General features: G+C 43.1%; 1 long non-coding RNA gene and 1 other non-coding gene across 2 annotated transcripts; one reads left to right on the top strand and one right to left on the bottom strand.

Moving 5' to 3' along the window:
* The first annotated feature begins 237 nt into the window (after positions 1-237).
* TRNAC-GCA lies at positions 238-310 on the top strand. The gene has a single exon. It is a non-coding gene; the product is annotated as a tRNA-Cys (tRNA).
* Positions 311-7,369: 7,059 nt separating this feature from the next.
* Positions 7,370-10,274, bottom strand: LOC123331542. The gene is made up of 3 exons (XR_006548228.1): positions 10,213-10,274; positions 7,760-7,829; positions 7,370-7,593 (listed from the first exon to the last, which is right to left on the bottom strand). It is a non-coding gene; the product is annotated as an uncharacterized LOC123331542 (long non-coding RNA).
* Between the last annotated feature and the right edge of the window lie 16,254 nt (positions 10,275-26,528).

Raw genomic sequence — 26,528 nt, 5'->3', positions numbered from 1 at the left:
GGAGCACAGATAAGCAAGGACATCTGTATGGCCCCTGTTATTACTGCCAACCAGGGTTCTTGGCCCTCCTTCATCAATAGAAATTAATAAGAAGCCAGACAAGAAACTGAGGCAACGTTTTATTGGGGCCACTTCTGTAGCAGGGGTGGGGAGCAATAAACAAGTAACAGGCTCCCTTGCCGAGGAAGGGCAAACTGGTTCCTTATATGGAGTGAGGGTAGGGGCCAGTCCAGGACTTCCCTGATGGCTGAGTCGGTAAAGAATCTGCCTGCAGTGCAGAAGACCCAGGTTCGATCCCTGGGTTAGGAAGATCCCCTGAAGAAGGGAATGGCTACTCACTCCAGTATACTTGCCTGAAGAATTCCATAGATAGAGGAGCCTGGGGGCTTTACAGTCCATGGGGTCACAAAGAGTCGGACAGGACTGAGCGACTAACACTTTTCACTTGCAGGGGCCAGTCCAAAGGTCAGCCTGGAGGGGTGGCTTAGGTGGTTTGCACACCCCTTTGGGGGCATCATGTGCAGGGGGCATGCATAATACCCTGCTTTTGCTCCTAACACCCTGCTTTTGCTCCCAGTTCTTCAAAAGTGGCAGTTGTGCTTTTGGTCTTTTTGTATCTTGTTGTCCATAATTTGCCCCACCTGCACAGGCATGCAGATATTTTCAGTCCCTTAAGAGATGGGAATATCAGACCACCTGATCTGCCTCTTGAGAAATTTGTATGCAGGTCAGGAAGCAACAGTTAGAACTGGACATGGAACAACAGACTGGTTCCAAATAGGAAAAGGAGTTCGTCAAGGCTGTATATTGTCACCCTGTTTACTTAACTTATATGTAGAGTACATCATGAGAAATGCTGGACTGAAAGAAACACAAGCTGGAATCAAGATTGCCGGGAGAAATATCAATAACCTCAGATATGCAGCTGACACCACCCTTATGGCAGAAAGTGAAGAGGAACTCAAAAGCCTCTTGATGAAAGTGAAAGTGGAGAGTAAAAAAGTTGGCTTAAACCTCAACATTCAGAAAACTAAGATTATGGCATCTGGTCTCATCACTTCATGGGAAATAGATGGGGAAACAGTGGAAACAGTGTCAGACTTTATTTTTCTGGGCTCCAAAATCACTACAGATGGTGACTGCAGCCATGAAATTAAAAGACATTCCTTGGAAGGAAAGCTATGACCAACCTAGATAGCATATTCAAAAGCAGAGACATTACTTTGCCAACAAAGGTCCGTCTAGTCAAGGCTATGGCTTTTCCTGTGGTCATGTATGGATGTGAGAGTTGGACTGTGAAGAAGGCTGAGCGCCGAAGAATTGATGCTTTTGAACTGTGGTGTTGGAGAAGACTCTTGAGAGTCCCTTGGACTACAAGGAGATCCAACCAGTCCATTCTGAAGGAGATCAGCCCTGGGATTTCTTTGGAGGGAATGATGCTAAAGCTGAAACTCCAGTACTTTGGCCACCTCATGCAAAGAGTTGATTCATTGGAAAAGACTGTGATGCTGGGAGGGCTTGGGGACAGGAGGAGAAGGGGATGACAGAGGATGAGATGGCTGGATGGCATCACTGACTCGATGGATGTGAGTCTGAGTGAACTCTGGGAGTTGGTGATGGACAGGGAGGCCTGGCGTGCTGCAATTCATGGGGTCGCAGAGAGTTGGACACAACTGAGTGACTGATCTGATCTGATCTGATAGTTTCTTTGTATTTTGTTGATGGAGGTGTTTGTCCAGGTGCAAGCAAAGCAGCAAAGGATCTCAGGGCAGCCTAACTCAGTATAACTCAGTGAAGACAAGGATGAAAAACAGTCACTCTCAGGAATAAGACCTTAATATATGATAACAAGCCATGGGGAAGCTGAGGGATTATTTAGTACACACTGCTGGGAGAAATGTTGGTTAGCATTTTGGCACAAACTCAGGTTGATCCCTCACGTCAGATTTAACACTGGAAAAAAAAGAAAAAGCCTTTCAGATAGAGTCAAAGCCTTAACATTTTTAGTAAAAACAAGCACCAGAACAAAGTAAAATGGAACATTTATTGAGTTGCGGAGACAGAGAGGATATGGGTGGATAAAGTCACAAAATAAAAGATTGATGTATTTAATTATAGATTTTGAAAATCTTTGGTTTAAAAATTGTTAAAAGGAAGCAAAATGGGACAATATTCTAAGTGAAGCTGACAAACCCAGTCCTGATATTCTTAACATAAAAGGGCTTATAAAATTATTATGAAAATCACCAAAATGCTGCAAGCTAAAATAGACAGGAAAATAAAAATCACAAAGAGGAAACAAAATGGCTTGAAAAACATATGGGAAAATGTTCAACCTTGCTAGTAATCAAAGAAATGCAAATTAAAATGGAGATACTATTTTCAGCTAGCAAATGTGTATGTAACCTTTCCAAAAAACCAGAATACCCAAACTGATGGGGGTGTGGTAAAACTGATACTCGCATGCACTGCGGGAGGCAATGTGAGTTCATGCAGTCCTTTTGGAAAGCAATTTGGCAATGCATATCAAGATCCTTAAGAACACCCATGCTTCTTAATTCAACAATTCTACCTCCAAGGCAGCAATCCTAAATGCAGCCAAAGCTTCTTGTATTAAAAAACTTCCTCACAGTGTTGTTTGCAGTGGTGAAAAGGAGAAGGCAGTGGACAACATGGAGATCAAACCAGTCAGTCCCAAAGGAAATCAGTCCTGAGTATTCGCTGGAAGGACTGATGCTGAAACTCCAATACTTAGGCCACCTGATGCAAAGAACTGACTCGTTGGAAAATGCCCTGATGCTGAGAAAGACTGAAGGCAGGAGGAGAAGGAGATGACAGAGGAAGAGATGGTTGGATGGCCTCACCGACTCAATGGACATGAATTTGAGCAAACTGTGGGAGATGGTGAAAGACAGGGGAGCCTAGCGTGCTGCAGTCCATGAGGTCGCAGAGTTGGACATGACTTAGTAACTGAACAACAGCAAAGCTAAATGTATAACGGGGGAGGAATACTTACATAAATGTTGGAATCCACTTGCTGGATTATTCTAGCTGTTAGTAATGAGTCCAACCAACCTGCATCTGTTCCTTGCTTAACTTCCATGTGTCCCAGGTAATGCTGTTTACATTTCTGATCATGCTTCCTTATCATCTCTAAAATGGGCACCCTAGAGGGTGGTGGTGAGAATTTTAGCTTCCATGCTTTTCTTGTTTCTCAGCCTTTTATGACTTAGCAGCTAGCACTCTACTTCCAAGTGTTAGGATAGATATTCCCGTGACTCAAAGGATCCCTGTGTCCAGAGGATTTCACCAGGGTCAACTACAAACTGGCCCTTGCCATGGGCACTTGCCATCTGCTTCTATTAATACAAGGACTAAATCATGTGCTGCTGTCACTGTCGAACTTCGACACACCCTGAAGGGAGTTCAGGGTGGAGAACAGGAACGAGGCACTCTGTGCTCCAGGTCTTCAGACAGCTAGACATTTTCAGAAGCTGATCTTATGAGCCCAATCCTTGCATCTCCCCATATCTAGAAAAGCACCAAATCCCTTCATGGTGACATCAGCTCCTCGTGACTAGTAGAAAACCTTTTGCAAAGGCAAGTGCTTGATTGCATGAAGTCCCCCTTCACCAAAATCACATTTATTGCCCTGTCCACCCCCCACCTCTCTGAAGCAGTTTCTCAGAGCTATCTGAGGTGCTGTCTCCCAGGCTGCAGTCCTCATTTTGCCACAAATAACTCACAACTCTCACATTGTGCTTTTTTTTTTTTTTAAGTAGACACCAGGAAGCCACGCATAGAGATAAGGAATTACAATACTCAGGGGCCAGAGGAGATGCAGCTGCTACATGAATCTATGGGGGAGGGTGCTCAAGGACCCCACATACTTCCCTCCCTCCCTCATTTTTCTACTGAAACTTTCCCAATTCAATTGCGACAGGTGTTTTGTGGTCGGCGTTGAGGGCAGGGGTAAGGGTTGTGGACATGTTTAGAACATGGAGATGAATAAGCCATTCCTTATGTTCAATGAAAACTTTTCTCTTTGAGCATGCTTATCAGCACATAATGTTCTCCATGTTTGGGAGAAAGAGTGAACCTCTCTCTGAGGTTCACTGTCTTATTTCCATCTTCAATGTCAGCATGTTTTCTTTTTTCCTATGGTGGGCACAGTTTCCTGTGATATTTTTTCTTAATGAGATAACATGTCTTCATATCAATCCTGTAACTCTTTTAATAAAAGAAAGTCAACTTGCAGCTGGAATAAATCACAGTTCTTGGAGAAAATCACCATCACTAGCTTTGTGACACATTCAGCAGGTATTTGATGAATACCTATTATGTGCCCACCTAGACACATAATACCAGTTATACCTATATATCTATTATTGGCTCTGAGTATAGCTATTATGTGTCTGTAATGGGCAGATGTAGAAGTTAATACATGTTCTTGGTCCTCCACAAGAAATAATTGAGAGGTGAAAACATCCAGGTCAAGAAATAATTATGACAGATATTAGGAGAGCCACATCTAAGTGCAAGAGAAGACTGTTCAGGAAAAAGCACCAAGATGTTTCAAGAGGTGGTGAATTTGAGCTGATCTGTGAGAGGGGAGTAAGTCTGTGAATGTTTGAAAGCAAAGCAAGGTAGGGGATGCTGTATCTTCTAGGGCATATAAGGAGGGCTTTGAAGGCAGAGAGCCTGGATAAATCCTAGCTCAGTCAGTTACCAGCTGTGTCTACTGAAAATGCTAACCACTCTCCCTAAGCCTCACTTTTCTCATATGTAAGATGGGAAAACCAATACTAATGCTATGGGGCATATATAGCACAAGATCTTTCTCTTCTATGTGTCCAGGAATGCTCAGATTTCTGGTGATCGTAAATAGAAAGTACTTTTCATAAGCTGAAGACTTTTATACTCAGCCAGCTCCCTTTGTTACCCATCAGGGTTCTTGGATTTCTTAATCAGTAGAAATTGATAAGAAGCCAAACAGGAAATTCAGGCAAGGTTTTATTGGGACTCCTGCTGCAGTATGAGGAATAGAAAACAAGTACCAGGTTCCTTGGCTCCCTCCCTGGGGGTGGTGGTGATGATGGAGCGATCTGGGTCCTTATATGGGATGAGGGTGGGAGCAGGTCTGGAGGTCCTTATATGGGATGAGGTGGGTTGGGCTGGAGGAGTGGCTTAGGTGGTCTGCCCACCTCCTTGGTGATGCTGTGTGCAGGGTACATGCACCATACTCGGCTTTTGCTCCCAACACCCTACTTTTGTTTTGAACTCCTCAGAAGGGGCAGTTGGGTTTTTGGTCTTTTTGTTTTGGGTCCATAATTTGCCTCACCTGCACAGGCATGGAGATATTTATAATCCCTTATAGTTTCCTTGTATTTTGTTGCTCAGAGAGACATTTGTCCAGGTTGCAAACACCGCAGCAAAGTGTCCCAGGTTCCAGACTGTCTCCCATGCCTGCCCCTCTCTGTCTGTCCTCTTAACAATGGGACTCTGCCAATTGTATTCTCCTGTTACTGATTCACTGTGTGGTCTTGGAAAAATCACTTCCCTTCTCAAAACTTCAGTTTCCTCATCTACAATAGGAAGGTGGTAGGCACAATGGCCTCTGCCAGTTATAATGTTCTATTCATGTTTCAGAAGAGAAAACAGTATGTGCAGAGGTCCTGGGGTGATATATTTGAGGCAAATGGGTGAAGAGAAAGAATAAAGGAGGCAATGACTGAACTAAATCTGTAGAAGCGTGGGGGAATCTGTGACTCAGTAGAGTTGCACAAGGCTTTTCTGGTGGTTCAGATGGTAAAGAATCTGCCTGCAATGTGGGAGACCCAGGTTTGATCCCTGGGTCAGGAAGATCCTGTGGAAAAGGAACTGGCAACCCACTCTGGTATTCTTGCCTGGAGAATTCTATGGACAGAGGAGCCAGGCAGGGTAGGATCCATGGGGTCGCAAAGAGTGGGACAAGACTGAGCAACTAACACTCACACACACACACACACACACAAGGCCACATACCTTGTAAATAGGGGATGAGATTTGATCCCAGCTCCAAGCTACTATGAGTTGGATCATATAGAAGGCTGAGCACCAAAGAACTGATGCTTTCAAACTGTGGTACTATAAAAGACTCTTGAGAGTCCCTTGGACTACAAGGAGATCAAACCAGTCCATCCTAAAGGAAATCAACCTTGAATATTCATTGGAAGGACTGATGTTGAAGTTGAAGCTCCAATATTTTGGCCACCTGATGCAAAGTGCTGATTTATTGGAAAAAAAACCCTGATGCTGGGGAAGACTGAGGGCAAAAGGAGAAGGGGGCAACAGAAGACGAGGTGGTTGGATAATATCACTGACTCAATTTGAGCAAACTCAGGGAGATAGTGAAGGACAGGGAAGCCTGGCATGCTGCAGTCCATTGGGTTGCAAACAGTTAGATGGAATTTAGCCACTGAACAATAATAACAAAGTTACCAAAATCTATGTCCCTGCAATCAACTATAGGTGAATGAGACTTGACCTCCAGAAAGCTTCCCTCACCCCACCTGAACAGCAAGGTGGGCATTTGCCAAAAACTGGTTGGATGCAAGAATGTTGGCATAAAACCCTGACAGGCTGACTTAATTATCATCATTCTCCCTATTACAGAACATTTAAAGCCAGCTACACAGGGAGGAAGTGTTTGCTGGGCTCTGATAAAGGCTTCAATAGAGCAATGCCCTGCCTTGCTCAGTAGACTCCATCAAAATCCAACTGTTTATTTGATGAAAAATACAATTTGCCTTTAATTGACATTTCCCCCCCAGTGGTGAGGGTCTGCAGGCTACAGCCTGGCTGGGATGGGAGTAGGACTTTGTAATATTGGGTTGATATATCCTCAAGACTCTGAGATTCTGCAGAGGACCTAATGGGGAGTGTGTCAGGACATCATTGTTGACTCTCCAATGCACCCCCACCGAGTTTTTGAAAGACCTTTTGTACCTTAGAAACAGAATGTACCTTCCTAATGACTCTCTCTTAGGAGACTGAGGAATGAGAAGAGAAAATGAGGGAGATAGAATGAGCCTTTGCCAGAATGTATTTACAATTAAATTGCATTTGAAAGGGAATGTGGAAATCCTTACTCTGCAAAGAAGCCTGGTGGAAAGAAGCCAGCAGATTGTGGTAGAAAGTTAGAAAGTGACGCAGGCTTCAGAGGCAAGAAGACTTGAGTTAAAGTGTTGATCTGCAATTATCAGCTGTATAACCCTGGCCAATTAACCTAGCTGGGAATCAATGTCTGAAAATAAGGATAATAACATACTTACACAAGGGTGTGATTATGCAGGTTGTGACACAGCAGTCACCGAATGTATTTTTTTTCTGCTTTATTAACCAAGAAACATGTACAATCAACAGGAAACGGGAGCTGCAGAGTATCTTGGAGTCATAAAAGTAGCCTCTAATTAGCAGTATAGTAGGTGGCAACTTGGAATCAACTGGAGTTTCCCTGAGAGAGAATTGGCTTGTGATCCATTAAAAGTGGTATCTCTAGAGAAAGGAGTAGGGTCTGGAGCTTCACTTGGGAAGTAGACAGGTGCTCCCATTCTGCAGGAAAGGGGACATATGTAAGATATTTGGATTATAAGGGTTTAAGAGAAAGCCACTGATCTCAGGTCTGGGGAGGAGAAATGGATGGGATTTTGGGGTTCTGTGGAGAGCAGGGTGATGTCCCAAATATGACACAAATGAAATTCTGTAATATAGAGCTCACCTTTGGGCATCTTTGGCCAAGCTCAGTTCAGAAGGAGTGAGATCAAGCAATCACATTGGTGATTCAGGAACTGTAACATCAATGGAGAGGGGGGGGGGCAAACATCTTCTGTTAGACTCTGTAGAATTCTCATGGTCCAGACTCATCTGGAAAGCTCTGCAAACCAATATGCATCTCTACCTCAGGTCTATTAAATCAAAATCACCATGCAGATCCAGGCTTGAAAACCACAGGTGTAGACCAGTTTTAAAAAGCATTAGATTGTTTTCAATTTGTAGCTTTTATAAGTCAAGGCTGTATTTTGTTACCCTGCGTATTTAACTTATATGCAGAGTACATTGTGCAAAATGCGGGGCAGGATGAATCACAAGCTGGAATCAAGATTGCTGGAAGAAATATCAACAACAACCTCAAATATGCAGGTGATACTACTTTAATGGCAGAAAGTAAAGAGGAGCTAAAGAGCCTTTTGATGAAAGTGAAAGAGGAGAGTGAAAAAGCTGGCTTCAAACTTGATATTCAATCAACAAAGATCATGGTGTCAGGTCCTATCACTTCATGACAAACAGATGGGGAAAAATGTGGCAACAATGTCAGATTTCATTTTCCTGGGCTTCAAAATCAATGTGGATGGTGACTGAAACCATGAAATTAAAAGATGTTTGTTCCTTGAAAGAATAGCTGTGACAAATCTGCTGCTACTCTTACTGCTGCGAAGTCGCTTCAGTCGTGTCTGACTCTGCGCGACCCCATAGACAGCAGCCCACCAGGCTCCCCCGTCCCTGGGATTCTCCAGGCAAGAACACTGGAGTGGGTTGCCATTTCCTTCTCCAATGCATGAAAGTGAAAAGTGAAAGGGAAGTCGCTCAGTCGTGTCTGACTCTTAGCAACCCCATGGACTACAGCCTACCAGGCTCTTCCATCCATGGCATTTTCCAGGCAAGAGTACTGGAGTGGGGTGCCATTGCCTTCTCCGGTGACAAATCTAGACAGTGTATTAAAAAGGAGAGATATCCATTTGCTAACAAAGGTTCGTATAGTCACAGCTATGATTTTTCCAGTAGTCATGTATGGATGTGAGAGTTGGACCATAAAGAAGGCTGAGCTCTAGAGAATTAATGCTTTCAAACTGTGGACACCACAAGGAGATCAAACCAGTCATTCCTAACTGAGATCAACTCTGAATATTCATTGGAAGGACTGGGCTGAAGCTCCAATACTTTGGCCTCCTAATGCGAAGAGCTGACTCATTGGAAAAGACCTGATGCTAGGAAAGATTGAGGGCAGGAGGAGAAGGGGGTGAGAGAAGATTAGATGGTTGGATGGCATCACTGACTCACCGACAAGAGTTTAAGCAAACTCAGGGAGATAGCGAAGGACAGGGGAGCCTGACATGCTGCAGTTCATGGAGTCACAGAGTCAGAAATGATTTAGCAACCGAACAGCAACAACAAGTAATGCTGCTAAGAACATCTATGAGCAAGTTTGTGGACACTGATCAGTGGAAAGGTGTGGTCTATCTGTACCATGGGATGCTTTTCAACAGTAAAAAGGAACAAGCTACAGACACATATTCCATCAATGATGAGTTTCCAACACAAGGTTTGAAGTGAAAAAGAAGACATACAGAGACCACAGATTAAAAACCGTTATTTATACAAAATGTCCAGTAAGAATATAAAAGAGAAAGTAGCTTAGTGGTTGCCTGGAGCTGGGGGTGGGAATAATGATTATCTCTTAATGGGCATTTTAAGGACCTTACAGGGTGTGCCTGTGTGTATGTGTGTGTGTGTGCTGTGAGGGTGTAAATGTTCTCAAACTGATTTATGATGATGGTTAGTCCACTTAGTAGAGTTACTAAAATCATCAAAGTGTCTAACTGAGATGGATGGATTTCCTAATCAGAAACTATACCTTAATAAAGTTATTTATAAAAGCAATGCAATGAGGCAGCAAGAAGCAATGGTGATGGTGGGCTGTTTGAAAGCTGTGAATGTTTCTATTTGAATGTGGAAGTTGGACAACCACCCACTCCCTCCCCTACCTCCACCACATGTAGACGTAAACCCCAGTTCTTCCTGGTGTTTGCGAAATTGATAGGGAAATCCATGAGAAGGCAATCAGGTTTGTTTGTTTGTTTGTTTTGCCAATCTAGTAGGTGAGGACTCTATGATTCTTTGGAAAAATAAAGTAATTATCACCATATTTTCATAGTAAGTTTATAGAACAGCTGACACCAGCTTTGTGAGGATTAATGAAATGACACATATTGAAATGATATGGGTAGAGCGCCTAGACAGGAGGAAGATGTACAACAGAGTCTCCTTTTCCTCTGTCTCAGGCAAAACCCATTGTCTTTCTCTTTACCGCCTACTCCCACCCCATTGTTTACCATCAGAACTATCCATGTTATGAAATGGGATTTTTTTCCCCCCCACAGCCTTTAGAATCACCTATGCGAGTCTATGTGTCTAACTTTTCTGTTAGACTTGCTGATAATCTCTCTCTCCCTCTGTTTTAATTTGGGATATTTAAACTCTCGGGAGAACTAAAGCTACAGCTTTCTCTCATTTTCTAAACTGGGAAAGCCAGGGAATCAGTGCAGTGATGGTGATTTGGCCAAGCCCTTAGTTGATTAACACCAGAATTGGTAGTTTTCACTGCATTACACTGATTCAGCCCATCAGCTGTGAACAGTCTACAGAAGTACTTCTGAAGACCCAATTTCTGCCTATGCACCTGGTCACACTGGTGCAAGTGGAGATCTCCCAGAGACATATTGATGGTGTGACCTAATAGAGGCGTTTAGAAATCTCAGGCTTCAGTTGAGCAGCTGTGTAACTGTGACGGCTGTTGTTCAGTTCCCAGGTCGTGTCCGACTCTGCGACCCCATGGGCTGTCGCCTGCCAGGCTCTTCTGTCCTCCACTATCTCCCAGAGCTTACTCCTGCTGGCTCAGTGGTAAAGAAACTGCCTGCCAATGCAGGAGACCCGGGTTTGATCCCTGGGTCAGGAAGATCCCCTGGAGAAAGAAATGGCACCCCAGTCCAGTATTCCTGCCTGGCAAATCCCATGAACAGAGGAGCCTGGCAGGCTACAGTCCATGGGATGGTAAAAGAATGACTGTGGGCAAGTTGCTTGACTCCAGACTTTTTCATGGTCTGTAAATATGGAATGCCTATTGCACAAGGCAGTTGTACAGTGGCTGAGACTCTGTACTTCCACTGCAGGGAGTTCTGGTTCAATCCCTGATCAGGGAACTAGAAGCCTGCATGCTGCATGGCCCAGTCATAAATAAATAAACATAAAAGTTTTAAAAATAGATTATTCAACTTGTTAAAATAGTGAAACATAGAGTAACAACTATGGACATATGCATTCGTTCAATTTAATTTACTATTGAATAAAATAAATATTTTGTGATAATAAAATAAATAAATATTTTTAAAAATGAAATTCAATGAGATCATCATATACAAAAAGTCCAAACACAGTGAACACTCAATCCTCTTCCCCAAGCCTCAGAAAAATTCAGATCAGATCAGTCTCTTAGTCGTGTCCGACCCTTTGCAACCCCATGAATCGCAGCACGCCAGGCCTCCCTGTCCATCACCAACTCCCGGAGTTCACTCAGACTCACGTCCATCGAGTCAGTGATGCCATCCAGCCATCTCATCCTCTGTCGGCCCCTTCTCCTCCTGCCCCCAATCCCTCCCAGCATCAGAGTCTTTTCCAATGAGTCAACTCTTTGCATGAGGTGGCCAAAGTACTGGAGTTTCAGCTTTAGCATCATTCCTTCCAAAGAAATCCCAGGGCTGATCTCCTTTAGAATGGACTGGTTGGATCTCCTTGCAGTCCAAGGGACTCTCAAGAGTCTTCTCCAACACCACAGTTCAAAAGCATCAATTTTGCGGTGCTCAGCCTTCTTCACAGTCCAACTCTCACATCCATACATGACCACAGGAAAAACCATAGCCTTGACTAGATGGACCTTTATGGAAGTGCAATATTGTCATCAACTGTCGAAGTTCATGGCTATCCATGTCTCTGAGATCAGAAAGCATTTGCATAACTGGCATATCTGGGTCATCAATCAAGCATCATTCTGAGTAAGCTGGAACTGAAAATACAAATGTTGAAAGTGAATCTGGGCTCTTCCAACGAGATTGTTTCTAGGAATGAATCATTTGTTGTAACGACCTTGAGAAGGTCACTCCAGTGACCAAAGAAAGATATCTTAGTTTCCTCATCTAGGCAAAAGTAACAAATTTGGCTAGACAAGAGTCTATAACACATGCCATTAGCTTGCTTCCTTCTCATTTGAAGCTTCATAAAATCAAAACATAAAACTGTGTTCTGTCCATCAGTTACTGGACTATTCCAAGAATTTGGGGAGCACCTCATAAAAGGTAAAGCTGGACCAGTTATCATTTTGATTTGTCACTTTTATTCATCTACATTTTTCACTTAGTAGCCTAGCCCTTACTTGCTGGCCATGAATCCATCTTGATCCTCTGGATAAATCTCTAATTGTTATACACACCAAGATTGTTCGGCTTTAATGTTAGCTTTTGTGGTTTGATTATTTATATATATGCTTAAGAAATAACTTATACTGCTAATATCCTCTGGAAAACAAACTTTTCTTTCCTTGCGAATCAGTTGCAATGCCTTGAAGAGGTTACCCACTCCTATAGTTTCAGATGCAAAGGCTTGTAAATGGTTTTATTTTAAATTTTAATGAGTTATTCCAGCCTCTAGGAGCTGTGCTAGTGAAGTGGTTGTTAATTTTCCCTGGTAAAGACGATGTGGGCAGACGGAAGGGAGCCACAGTACTGCTGGCTGACTGTGAAAGGCGGAAGGAGAAGGCCCTCGATTATGTCAAGTGGCTCAAATTCCATGCTGACTCTGTGTGGAATCAGAATGCCTGAAAAAGCCATTCACGCTGCCTGGAAGCTGGAAAAGCCACTTAGCAATGATAGCCATCCCTTTGGAGGAACCTAGTAGAATCAAACCGATTTCGGGGAGAACTTGCCAATTCCCAACAGCAGAAAGACATTAGCCCATGCTGCAAGCCTAGTCATCACACTTTTGTGTGCGCTCAATCGCTCAGCTGTGTCCCACTCTTTGGGACCCCATGGGCTGCATTATCCTCCTGGGCACCTCTGCCCATCATGGAATTTTCCAGGCAAGAATACTGGAGTGGGTTGCCATTTCCTACTCCAGAGGATCTTCCCGGCCCAGGGATGGAACCCGCATCTCTTGTGTCTCCTCCATTGGCAGGTGGATTCTTTACTACTAGCGCTGCCTCGGAAGCCCAGTTGTCCTCTAGTCAAGCACAAATTCCCAAGTTCCATTGGACATCTGGCCCAGTGTGCTGGGCATTGGGTCCATTTGTAGTGGAAGCATTGGTCATTTGATGCTGCAGGAGTATCTGTCATTCAATATCAAGTGTAAATTTCTAAAATCTGATGACAAGGAGGGCAGTCTAACTTCCTCCTCTACAGAAGGCATGGTTTGAGTTTAGCTCTGTTCTCTACCAGCCCTATGAGATTGACCAATAACAAGGAAAATAATCCCTACCCTGAGAGGATCAGGCGTGATATGTCTAAAACCCTTAATACTGGAACTGGTTAGGTGTTCAACACACATTTCTTTTCAATATTTCCTATGCATATTTTTACATAATTGAGATGGCACTGCATATACAATTTTGCCTGATATAGAAATAAGAATTCAACATCATATTCTATAAGAACTCAAGAATTGGCTCTATTGCCCTAAAAGATGATGTCAGTATAGTTCTGATTTCTTTTTATATAAATGTTTTCTTTTTTCTTCACTATTTTAGCATTTTCTATATGCCACTATATTTTTAAAATTTATTTCATTGAAGTAGAGTTGATTTACAATGTGGTATTAATTTCTTCTGTATAGCAAAGTGATTCAGTTATACATATATACATATATATTTGTTTTTATATTCTTTTACATTATGGTTTACTACAAGATATTAAATATAGTTCTCTGTGCTATACAGCAAGACCTTGTTGCTTATCCATTCTATATATAATAATTTCTGCTAATCCCAAACTCCCAATCCATCCCTCCCCAACCCAGTACCCCCTTGGCAACCACAAGTCTGTTTTTTATGTCTGTGGGTCAGCTTCTGCTTTGGCGGTAAGTACTGGGCTACCATTTTTCAGTTTTCACTTCAGTCGCTCAGTCGTGTCCAACTCTTTGCGACCCCATGAACCCCAGCACGTCAGGCCTCCCTGTCCATCACCAACTCCCAGAGTCCACCCAAACCCATGTCCATTGAGTCAGTGATGCCATCCAACCATCTCATAGCTTCTTTATCCATTCATCCATTGATGAACATTTAGGTTGCTTCTATGTCCTGGCTATAGCTGTAAATAGTGCTCCTACGAACACTGGGATGCATGTATCTTTTTGAGTTAGAGTTTTCTCTAAATATATGCCCAGGTGTGGGATTTTGTTTTTGAGAGTTCTGATGTTTCCTTTCCTTTGCAGCCTGTTCTTTCTTGCTGATGTGAAATAGCTTGATAAATTTCCTTCAGCTTATTGTGTTAACTGTTTCCTCCCACATTAATTTGTTATTTATTGTATTTTGAAATTCCTCTTCACACTGTTGCTGCTGCTGCTAAGTCGTTTCAGTCGTGTTCAACTCTGTGCAACACCAAAGACAGCAGCCCACCAGACTCCCCCGTCCCTGGGATTCTCCAGGCAAGAACACTGGAGTGGGTTGCCATTTCCTTCTCCAGTGCATGAAAGTGAAAAGAGAAAGTGAAGTCGCTCAGTCATGTCCGACACCTAGTGACCCCATGGACTGTAGCCTACCAGGCTCCTTGGTCCATGGGATTTTCCAGGCAAGAGTACTAGAGTGGGTTGCCATTGCCTTCTTCCTTCACACTGTTTAGTTCAGTTCAGTCGCTCAGTCGTGTCCGACTCTGCGACCCCATGAATCGCAGCACGCCAGGCCTCCCTGTCCATCACTAACTTCCAGAGTTCACTCAAACTCATTGAGTCAGTGATGCCATCCAGCCATCTCATCCTCTGTCGTCCCCTTTTCCTCCTGCCCCCAATCCCTCCCAGCATCAGAGTCTTTTCCAATGAGTCAACTCTTCGCATGAGGTGGCCAAAGTATTGGAGTTTCAGCTTTAGCATCATTCCTTCCAAAGAAATCCCAGGGCTGATCTCCTTTAGAATGGACTGGTTGGATCTCCTTGCAGTCCAATGGACTCTCAAGAGTCTTCTCCAACACCACAGTTCAAAAGCATCAATTCTTTGGTGCTCAGCTTTCTTCACAGTCCAACTCTCACATCCATACATGACCACTGGAAAAACCATAGCCTTGACTAGACGGACCTTTGTTGGCAAAGTAATGTCTCTGCTTTTCAATATGCTATCTAGGTTGGTCATAACTTTCTTTCCAAGGAGTAAGCTTCTTTTAATTTCATGGCTGCAGGCACCATCTGCAGTGAGTCCAGAAAGAATGAAAGGATGGAGCCAAAGCCAAAACAATACCCAACTGTGGATGTGACTGGTGATAGAAGGAAGGTCCAATGCTGTAAAGAGCAATATTGCATAGGAACCTGGAATGTCAGGTCCATGAATCAAGGCAAATTGGAAGTGGTCAAACAGGAGATGGCAAGAGTGAACATCGACATTCTAGGAATCAGCGAACTAAAATGGACTGGAATGGGTGAATTTAACTCAGATGACCATTATATCTACTACTGCAGGCAGGAATCCATCAGAAGAAATGGAGTAGCCATCATGGTCAACAAAAGAGTCCAAAATGCAGTACTTGGATGCAATCTCAAAAACGACAGAATGATCTCTGTTCGTTTCCAAGGCAAACCATTCAATATCACAGTAATCCAAGTCTATGCCCCAACCAGTAACGCTGAAGAAGCTGAAGTTGAATGGTTCTATGAAGACCTACAAGACCTTTTAGAACTAACACCCCAAAAAGATGTCCTTTTCATTATAGGGGACTGGAATGCAAAAGTAGGAAGTCAAGAAACACCTGGAGTAACAGGCAAATTTGGCCTTGGGATACAGAATGAAGCAGGGCAAAGGCTGGTAGAGTTTTGCCAAGAAAACGCACTGGTCATAGCAAACACCCTCTTCCAACAACACAAGAGAAGACTCTACACATGGACATCACCAGAGGGTCAACACCGAAATCAGATTGATTATATTCATACTGTTAGGTTTCTTCAAATGTATGGTATTTATTAGCTGCTGTTCATAATCATTGATGAAATCTAAATTGAGCAATGTTGGCCCTGGGGAGTAATTCCTCAGCCCAACTGAAATTTCTCTTCCTCTTGGTCATGAAGGCAGATTTAGATCATAAGCACCTTAATGTCAGTGTTTTTGTAAGAGAAGGGAATGGAGGAAGGGATGGGAGACCAAGTGGAATTTCCTTTAAGATGTGTAAGTGGAGAATGAGTTTTTCACTTTGAATATGTGACCTCTTTGTCTTTCCTTGAAGCTGTAATTTATCTGAGGCACGGTCTCATCTCACTGGCCAAACATCTCTCTCTGGGAGCCTTTGTCAGAATTTCAGGGTCAAAGATGATATGTAAAACACTGTCCTGGGGCCAAATGTCAGATAAAGACCTTCTGCTATGCAGAGCTTGCCTTAATTTCTCTACCTTATAACTACTCACTCTACTAAGAACCCATGGCCATTTGTCCTTTATCCCCTCTTCTCCCTCAGTCAGTCCTTTCCAGCTCCTTTTCTCTTCCATCAGGTTGCTTTTGTGGTACCCTTCCCATCTTTCCAGGTCTACTATGGATTTTTTTAAAACGTGTGTAATTCTCTTCTGCCATTTCAGTGCTGCATACTCAACCAACAAATCTCTAAGGACAATTTTATATCTTATTTTCAGTTACCACCTGTCCCCAAGCATTTTCTTTGTCACTAAATGTATTCTTCTGCTGCTGCTGCTCAGTCGCTTCAGTCGTGTCCGACTCTGTTTGACCCCATAGACGGCAGCCCACCAGGCTCCCCCATCCCTGGGATTCTCCAGGAAAGAGCACTGGAGTGGGGTGCCATTTCCTTCTCCAATGCATGAAAGTGAAAAGGGAAAGCGAAGTCGCTCAGTCGTGTCTGACTCTTAGCGACCCCATGGACTGCAGCCTACCAGGCTCCTCCGTCCATGGGATTTTCCACCCATGTAAAAATTAGACTCAAGAAGCCCAAATAAAACAAGCAAACAGCTCTGAGTGAGCCACTTGTCTGAGCAAAATGTAACAGCCAGTTTTTGTTTCTTCCACAATGATGATGAAACAATTAAACCAATATTAGCAAAAGAGTAACAAGAAGGAACATGTCATTCACAAGGTCCATCTGAGGCATTTAATGTGTTTTTATGTATCCGTAGGGGACAACTGTTGATGAAACATATCTTCATTCTGCTTAGAACAGCAGAAATTGATGGACAGAATAGATTTTCAAGAAGGTAGTAATGGAATTAGCATATAAGACACATAAACTTCTTGATCTTCTTTATAAAGCCATAAAATGATACTTCCTACGTTTCCCTATTAAACAGGTGAAGCTGTGGAATTTGTTTGGTTTTTGTTTATATTTTTGTAAGAACTGAGCTAAAGGAATTATGGTCATCAAACAATTGGGGGGGGGATAGGTTTGTATATTTTTTCACTCATTGTTTTATTGATGTACCTATTAAACAAATACAAATTAAGTATTCAGAATGGACATCAAACACTACTCCCACAGTGAAGGAATTCACAGTCTAACAGAAGAGAAGAAGAGTAAGCACATCATTTAGGATACTGTAAATTGATCCTACTGTAAGATTAATAATATGGTCTATGAGATCCCATAAGAACATAGTTATATTGTGGGAAAGAGATGGCTTCTCAAAGGAAGACCAACTGAAGCCAGCAAGACCAGTAAGAAGTAATCAGCTAAAGAGCAATGGAAAAGATTTTTTAGACAGAATAGATGTTCAAACATTCTGAGGCATTAGTGAGAATTATATGGTCCAACAGAATTGTAAGTAGATCCACATGACTCAGGGCTTCCCAGGTGCTGCTAGTGGTAAAGAACCCGCCTGCCATTGCAGGAGACATGAGACGTGGGTTTGATCCCTTGGTCGGGAAGATCCCCTGGAGGAGGGCTTGGAAACCCACTCCAGTTTTCTTGCCTAGAGAATCCTATGGGCAGAGACTCCTGGTGGGATACAATCCATGGGGTGGCAAAGAATCAGACACAACTTAACATCCATGCATGCCACATGACTGAAATAAAGAGTGTGAGAAGAAAAGAGCAAGAAATAAAGTCCAACACTTTGATTTGTGCTGAGTTTCTGGCAGAGGCATAGCATGGTCAAGTTAGACTGCAGAATGTAGAATGGATTATAGAGAGCAAGTCTGAAGTCATGGAGACCTCTTAGAAGAGTGTCATAAAAATCCAGGTGAGCAGTGGTGGTTCCTTTTCACTAAGGCATTGTCAATGTTAAGTGAAGGTAAAGAAAAGAGTTCCAGAACTACTTAGTAGTTACATTAAGAAGCTGGTGTTTGCTCTTGACAGTGGGGTAAAAGATTGCATCATTGTGGATACTTTTTCACTGTGATACTTATCCACAGAGATGATGAGTGTGGCTGGGAACAATGATGACTTTGGGAGAAGATAATATTCAGTTTGGGGCGGGAGGCACCAGTGGAGTATGCAGTGAGTAGCAAGATATGTTCATATGTAGCTCCTGTGGGAAATATGAGCTGCACATTACATCTGGGAAACCTAAATGGTAGTGACAATTGAAAACATAAGTTTAGTCGCTCAGTCGTGTCTGACTCTTTGCGAAGCCATAGACTGCAGCACGCCAGGCTCCCCTGTCCATCACCAATCCCCAGAGCCTGCTCAAATTCATATCCATCGAGTCAGTGATGCCATCCAACCATCTCATCCTCTGTCGCCCCCTTCTCCTGCTGCCTTCAATCTTTCCCAGCATCAGGGTCTTTTCCAAGGAGTCAGTTCTTCGCATCAGGTGGCCAAAGTACTAGAGCTTCAGCTTCAGCATCAGTCCTTCTGATGAAAATTCAGGATTGATTTCCTTGAAAATTGACTGGTTTGATCTCTTTGCAGCCCAGGCCACTCAAAAGCATCAGTCCATTGAAAACATGGGATGAGGTAAAATTCAACCCCAAAGAGAGCATAAAGAGAAAAAATTTCAAAGAGATAAGAAGAAAACTAGATTAGACTGGTGTGTTAGCACAGGCTACCATATAAAATGCCACAGACTGGGTGGCTTAAATGATAAAAATTTATTTTCTCACAATTCTGGAGACCGGAAGTCCAAAATCAGGGTGCCCAAACGGTTGGGTTTCTGGTGAGAACTCACCTCCTGCTTCATGGTTGACATACAGCCACCTTCTTGCTTGTCCGTACATGGTGGAGGCAGAGAGGTTGGAGGTGGCAGGATTGGTTTGTTGATGAAGTGCTTTCTGGCAGCACAGAATTTCAGGATGTTTCCCAAATCTTTTCCTTTGATCACCGTAAGCTGCCCCGTTTTCTTTCCAGCCACACAATCCAAAAATTCCCTCTTTTCTTTAAATGAGTTCGAGTTGTGTTTATGCTCCTAAAATGTTTGAAGACTCCTGACCAATACTGAGATTGTTGGGGTGGAGATGAAAGCAAGAACACTGTAATCTGAGGAATCAATAAAAGATGAGAAAGTAAAGTGTGGTTGTTTTGTAAGAGACTTTCCTCCTTTTCTACAAGAAACATTTACTCTCCTGTGCACTGGGTGATTTAGCATTGACCAGAGATGACAGATCCAATGCAGGAGACACAGGAGATATGAATTCAGTCCCTGAGTTGGGAAGATCTCCCAGAGAAGGAAATGGCAATCTACTCCAGTATTCTTGCCTGGAGAATCCCCTGGACAGAGGAGCCTGATGGGCTACAGTCCCTGGGGGTCACAATGAGTCAGACATGACTCATGAATGTATGCACACGCAGGTGATACATACCTATATCTGAGTGTGAATAAATTTCTTTGATAAAAAGTTCTGCTGAACATCAAAATTTAGAGCCTATTTATGGAACGACCTAATCTTCACATCTACAGGATTGCATGTGAAGCAATAATATTGAATTTTTGCTTAACACTGCAAGGGCAAACATTTTCATTTGTGGAAGATGGCCAAAGCAGAACTTCTCTCTGAACTACAACAGTGGTTTGGGGAATGAAGATGTAAACAGAAACACACGTTCCCGACTTGAACCTTCTCCTTGTCATTCTTCCCCATGGTGAGCGTTCACTTATGCTTTTAGCCGAGATGAGCGCACGGAGGATGAAAAGGCACACCATTGTTAGAACCTGGGAGGAGGGAGGCTGATATAGAAACAGACCTTCTGCACCAGGGAACGTGGTATCTTGTGTTGCTGCCAATTAATTAGTGATGAGTTTGTCGTGTTGCCTGTTGCCCAGGATGATTAATCTGAGCCTGAATCCAACTAAACCATTAAGGAAAGTTCACAGCAAGATAAGCTGTGAGTGACAATGTTACCCTTTAGAAGAAGGGGAGCTGACAGAATGAAATGCAACCCCCTCCCTCCCCCTCACTGGCTTCATGCCTGTCATGATAAAATCCCTGAGCTCCTGCCGTGACTAAGGGGTTGGGAAGGATGCTTTAGAGTCAGACAAATAGGGACTATGAGAGCTTAAAGGGGCTTTAGGACATCTTGGTGGTACAGTGGATAAGAATCTACCTGCCATTGCAGGGGACATAGGTTCCATTCCTGGTCTGGGAAGATTCCACATGCCACAGAGCAAATAAGTCCATGGGCCACAACTACTGAGCCTGCGTGCTGCAGCTATGAAAGCCCGAGTGCCCTGGAACGCATGTTCTGCCACGAGACAAGCCACCACAATGAGAAGTCCACACACCACAACTAGAGCAGCCCCTGCTCATCACAACTAGAGAAAGCTCCCAGTGACAAAGACCCAGTACAGCCACAGATAAATAAGTATTACTGGGGACAGGCTTCTCCAACCTGCTCAGCCCACACATGCAGGGGTAGAGGTCCAGAAAGTTTACTTCATTTGCTTACAGATCAAGGCTGTATGTTGTCAGGCTCCTTATTTAACTTATATGCAGAGTACATCATGCGAGATGCCAGGCTGGATGAAGCACAAGTTGGAATTAAGATTGCTGGAAGAAATATCAATAACATTAGATATGAAGATGACACCACCCTAATGGCAAAAAGTGAAGAGGAGCTTTGTGGCAAATAGATGGGGGGAAAAAAGGAAATAGTGACAGACTTTATTTTCTTGGGCTCCAAAATCCCTGCGGTTGGTGATTGCAGCCATGAAATTAAAAAATGCTTGCTCCTTGGAAGAAAAGCTGTGACAAATTGAGACAGCATATTAAAAAGCAGAGATATTATTTTGCTGACAAATGTCCATCTAGTCAAAGCTATGTTTTTTTCCAGTAGTCATGTATGGATGTGAGAGTTGGACCATAAAAGAAGGCTGAGCACCGAAGAACTGATGCTTTTGAACTGTGCTGCTTGAGAAGACTCTTGAGAGTCCCTTGCAAGGAGATCAAACCAGTCAATCCTAAAGAAAATCAGTCCTGAATATTCATTGGAAGGACTGATGCTGAAGCTGAAGCTCCAATCCTTTGGCCACCTGATGCAAACAGCCAACTCATTGGAAAAGACCTTGATGCTGGGAAAGATTGAAGGCAGGAGGAGTAGGGGATAACAGTGGAGGAAGTGGTTGGATGGCATCACCAGCTCAATGGACATAAGTCTGAGCAAACTCTGGAAGATAATGAAGAACAGGGAAGCCTCTCATGCTGCAGTCAGTGGAGTTGCAAAGAGTTGGACATGACTGAGCGACTGAACAGCAACAACCCAGCAAGTTGTTGACTGAGCTGGGGATAAAGCTCTTGTCTTTTGACCCTCAGGGTTGTCCCCTTCCTGCTGTAACACAGAATTATACTTTCACAGCATTTCTTCTCCTACAGAGGAGAGGTATGGGGGCTTCCCCAGTGGCTCAGTGGTAAGAATCTGCCTGCAGTGCAGGAGACACAGAAGATGTGGATTTGATCCCTGGGTTGGGAAGATCTCCTGAGGGCAAGGCAACCCACTCCTGTGTTCTTGCCTGGAGAATCCCATGGACAGAGGAGCCTGGGCTATAGTCCATGGAGTCGCAAAGAGTCAGGCAGAACTGAAGCAACTGAGCACACACATGCACAGAGACAAGGTATAATGTTGAACACACTCTGAAAGGACACGAGAGTAGAGGCCTGCAGATCTAAGTTCTGGCCCAGCCTCTGGCATCAGTTTACTCTCTAAAGCAGCAGTAAAAGCAGAAGCTGACGGCCAGTGGGGCGCCTTGGTTGTCTTCCACGTGGCTGCTCATTCTTCAGTAGGCCAGATCCACTTCCTTCTGTGATGGTCTCAGAGAGGCATTCCATAGGACTGCAAGAACTCTTGATACCTAGACTCCAGAACTTGTACAATATCCTTTCCACCACTTTCTAGGAACTTTCCTGGTGGTCCAGTGGTTAAGACTCCACATTCCCCATGCAAAGGGCATGGGTTTGATCCCTGGTCCAGGAACTAAGATCCCACATGCAGCAATGAAGATTGAAGATCCAGAGTGCTGCAACTAAGACCCAGGGCAACCAAAAAAAAAATTCCACTTTCTGTGGATCTAAGAAATTTACTGTGCCAACCCAAATCTGAGGTGTGGGGAGACAGACTCCAGCTCTTGCTGAGAGGAGTAGGCAAATTCACATCACCCAGGATCATATGGGATATCACTTATTTTTTTCACTAACCTTTGCAAATCACATCTTTTGTCTCTGGCAGTTTAGGAAATTGAAGTTCCCACAAAACAGCCACATAACCCACTAACTCCATTATCCAAATACACTTTATGCATTTTCTCTGGATCATGTTTCTTATAAGTGAAAGTCACTCAATCATGTTTGACTCTTTGCGACCCCATGGATTGTCTCCAGGCCAGAATACTGGAGTGGGTAGCCTTTCCCTTCTCTGGGAGATCTTCCCAACCCAGGGATTGAACCCAGGTCTTCTGCATTGCAGGCGGATTCTTTACCAGGGGCTTATAAAGTGCTCCTAATTATTTTGTTGTGGTGGTGGCGGTGTAAAGGGGGTGGTACTGAGAGGAAATAAAAGCACATGTATGTAGATCATGCAATCACATATATGCGTGGATGTCAGTCTATGTCCAAGTGTATGTTTCATTTGATATTTGATTTACTGTTCAGAAAAGATATCATATGACACAAAAGAATATCTAATATCAAAAGAGGAAGCCCAAATTCAAAATAGATGGAAGATCTTTTTAAAAACAGAAGAGCAAGAAAATGAAGTCAGAAATGACTTAAAAAGTGTAGCCTTATGTCCTCAGCCACTTTAAAAAAATAATTAATTAGTCTATTAATTGTGCTAGGTCTTAGTTGCAGCATGTGGGGTCTTTAGTTGTACCATGTGGGATGTTTAGTTGCTTAGTTTCAGCATGTGAACTCTTAGTTGCTGTATGTGGGATCTAGTTCCCTGGCCAGGGATGGAACCTGGGCCCCCAGCATTGGAAACACAGTCTTAGCCATTGGACCACCAAGGAAGTCCCTATCCTTATTCACAATTGATAGACAAACTGCAAATTTGAATCTAGGCTTCCCAGGAGACCCTATGAAGAGCACAACACAGGACTGCTCTAGAGGGGGAAGGACAAAGTAGTGAGTTTTCATTTCTTGGTCATAGAGTCTCCAGTCAAGGCTGCATTCCCTCCATCAGATTTCATGACCTACTCATGTAAGTTTCGCTGCTTTTTCCCTTCATAGCTTGAGTGGAGCTTCCCTATGATCAATTTCAGTTTTGTTTTAAAATGTAACTTTAATGAAAAGCAGAAACCAACTGTGCAGCCACCATGGCCTCTGTGTTCTGTCCTTGGTGCTGAACTAGGGAAAAGCCAAAGGTGGACTGAGCCCCTGATTTCTAAGAGCCTCCAGGGTGTGACTAACAGGGGCCGGTTACGACTCAGAATATGTGTGTGTCTGTCCTGACTGCTGCTTCTAAACCAGGCAGCACTATTTACAATAGGCAGGACATGAAAGCAACCTAAATGTCCATCAACAGAGGAATGGATAAAGAAGATATACGATGGAAATATTACTCAGTCATAAAAAGGACTGGAATTGGATCATTTGTAGGGAAGAGGATGTCATACAGGAGGAAGGAAGTCAGAAAGAGAAAAACCAATATCATATATTAAGGCATATATGTGAAATCTGGGATTCCCTAGTGGGTCAGATGGTAAAGAATCTGCCTACAATGCAGAAACCCAGATTCAATCCCTGGGTCAGGAAAATTACCTACAGAAAGGAATGGCAACCCACTCCAGTATTCTTGCCTGGAGAATTCCATGGACAGAGGAGCCTTGTGGGCTACAGTCCATGGGGTTACAAAGAGTTGGATGAGACTGAATGACTAATACACACACTCACAAACACACACATGGAATCTAGGAAAATGGCATAGATGCTCTTATTTGCAACACTGAAATAGAGACACAGGCATAGAAAACAAATGTATGGACACCAAGGGGGAAAAGAGGTAATGGGATGAATTGGGAGATTAGGATTGACATATATACGCTACTGATACTATATATAAAATAGATAACTAATGAGAACCTACTGGATAGCTCAGGAACTGTGCTCTGTGCTCTGTGGTGACCTAAATGGGAAGGAAATCCAAAAAAGAGGGAATATATGTTTATGTATAGCTGATTCACTTTGCTATACAGTTGAAACTAACATAACATTGTAAAGCAATTATATCCAATACAATTAGTAATAATAATAATAAACCCAGGCCACTTGTAACACACTCTTTTTCATATCAGATAGTTGGAACCCTACAACAGAGGAGTTAGGTATCCCCATTCAGTTCATCAAGAAAGGCTTGGGTTTCTCTATTTATGTCTTTGTATGGCCCCACTCAGAATACCCCCGTCTTTTCATTTCTCTGATCTTTCTATTCAGACTCTGTTACCCAGCTCTGTGCTCACACCAAACCACATGACAGATTTTCTGAGTTCTATTCCCCCACCTTTTGAATTCCATCTCAAATATCCACTGATCTCCCTATTACTGGTAGCCTCCATCATGTAATGAGGAGGAAGTCTGAGAGATGCCCTCCTAGTCCTGTAATTGGCCATCTGATTCCTACCAGATAGCACCAGTCACTCGGCCAAGGGGTGGGGGGTGATTATAGAGAAAGAAAGCTTAACTTTAAGACAAAGTCAGGGAGAAAGCAAAAGACTCTGAGACTGAAAGCCTGTCTCAAAAGTGACCTCTTCCAAAACTTTTGTCAAGGAGCAAAAGTTTTAGGGAGTCAAGTTGAATGAGGATTCTCTATCTCCTTGCTGCCAGAATTCATCCCTTGGAATTAAAGAAAATATACATGCTACCTTTAGCAGAAAAGTCATTATTGATCTCTGCTGTAAAGAGAAAGAATGCTGCTCTGCATCAAACAAGAATTTTTTTTAAAAGAACCTGACAAAGCCAAGAATATCCAGCCTTTTCCCCTTCCAAATAGTTGTTTATCTTGCTGAGTCTTGGCTACTGTATTAACTAGAAAAACCGAAGCAGCAAACAGATTTTAAATAGCCTCCAAAAGATTGAAACAAGTTCTCAGCTGCAGTAGACAACTTAGAAGTTGTCACAAAATGACCCTGTGATTATTTTAAGAAATTTACTTGTTTATGTATGGATGTGAGAGTTGGACCATAAAGAAGGCTGAGCACTGAAGAACTGATACTTTGGAAGAGACTTCGGAATGTCCCTTGGAAATCAAGGAGATCAGACTAGTCAATCCTAAAAGAAATCAGTCCTGAATATTCACTGGAAGGACTGATGCTGAAGCTGAAACTCCAATATTTTGGCCACCTGATGCATAAAGCCAATTCATTGGAAAAATTTCCCTGATGCTCGGAAATTTTGAGGGCAGGAGGAGAAAGAGGCAACAGAGGATGAGATGGTTGGATGGCATCATTGACTCCATGGACATGAGTTTGAGAAAACTCTGGGAAATGGTGAAGGACAGGGAAAGCTGGTGTGCTGCAGTCCATGGAGTCACAAAGAGCTGAATATGACTTAGAGATTGAACAACAAAAACAATTTGTTTATCACACTTTCTTTTTTTTCTCTCTCCCTCTCTCTCTCTCTCTCTCACACACACACACTCGCACACACCCCACTGCTAGATTCTCCTATTCATTATTCCTGCCAAGTGATGTCAATTCCCTGCTTAGACAACTGCAATGCCAGGCATCTGTGTATCTTCAAAGCAGCTCATCCTATCCATGTAAAGTTTTGACCAATGAAAATTATTCCAAACATTCAAATCAAACTCCTCCTCCTTTCAAAATTCCTTCCACCTCTTTGCCTCTGTCCTGATTCCTTGATCCCCAGAGAACAAGTCAGAACCGAATATGTGACAATCCACCAAATCTTTGTTGACAGTAATCATTCTCCCATGGATCTTCTCTTCTTAGTGGGCTTTTTCTTGTTTGTCACTGTAAATTGGCACCCGCACACGCAGGACACACATTCTTCCCTAAAACAAATGAGAAGGTCAGGTTGTTTTTGAACAGTTTTGAACTCCCTGTTCTTTACCTCTATGGCTGATCAACCACTAAGTTCTGCTTATTCTACCA

Source organism: Bubalus bubalis, chromosome 24, assembly GCF_019923935.1.
Source record: "Bubalus bubalis isolate 160015118507 breed Murrah chromosome 24, NDDB_SH_1, whole genome shotgun sequence".
Lineage (NCBI taxonomy): Eukaryota > Metazoa > Chordata > Mammalia > Artiodactyla > Bovidae > Bubalus > Bubalus bubalis.
The sequence above is the reverse complement of the archived record's forward strand: the minus strand, read 5'-3'. Positions and strand labels throughout refer to the sequence as shown.